The sequence below is a fragment of the Penaeus monodon genome, chromosome 27, assembly GCF_015228065.2.
Source record: "Penaeus monodon isolate SGIC_2016 chromosome 27, NSTDA_Pmon_1, whole genome shotgun sequence".
Taxonomy (NCBI): domain Eukaryota; kingdom Metazoa; phylum Arthropoda; class Malacostraca; order Decapoda; family Penaeidae; genus Penaeus; species Penaeus monodon.
In genome coordinates this window covers 18,482,692-18,483,036 of record NC_051412.1, presented here as the reverse complement: position 1 = coordinate 18,483,036, position 345 = coordinate 18,482,692, and the positions used below count along the sequence as shown (strand labels likewise).

At 40.6% G+C, this 345-nt stretch overlaps 1 protein-coding gene across 1 annotated transcript in view; it reads right to left on the bottom strand.

The window, feature by feature from the left end:
- The window catches only part of LOC119590435, a 7,516-nt gene that overhangs the window by 6,266 nt on the left and 905 nt on the right, over positions 1–345 (bottom strand). The gene's annotated exons all lie outside the window — the stretch shown is intronic.

Sequence of the window (345 nt, the reverse complement as noted above, 5' to 3'; positions counted from 1 at the left end):
ATGTATCTGTGTATGTTTTTTTTTCTGTTATACCATCGTTAACAACTTTACAGACGCAATTCCCTACATAAATTTTTATTTATAAACTTTGCCAGTTCAGTATACAAAAAAAGCACAAAGAAACACCTACCTCTACAAGAGAAAAACATCTAAAACAAGAAAACGCACACCAACCCAATTAAAAGAACAATTATAACGAGCCAAAAAGAATCGTTTAACTGCAGTTTCCACTTGACAGCCGCGAACAGAAGGGGAAGTGTTTCGGTTGTGCTCCCGCGCCCTACTTTACAACCCGCGGGACACAGGCCGGAAACAGGACATCACGGTGGCCTGCTATGGTTGTAC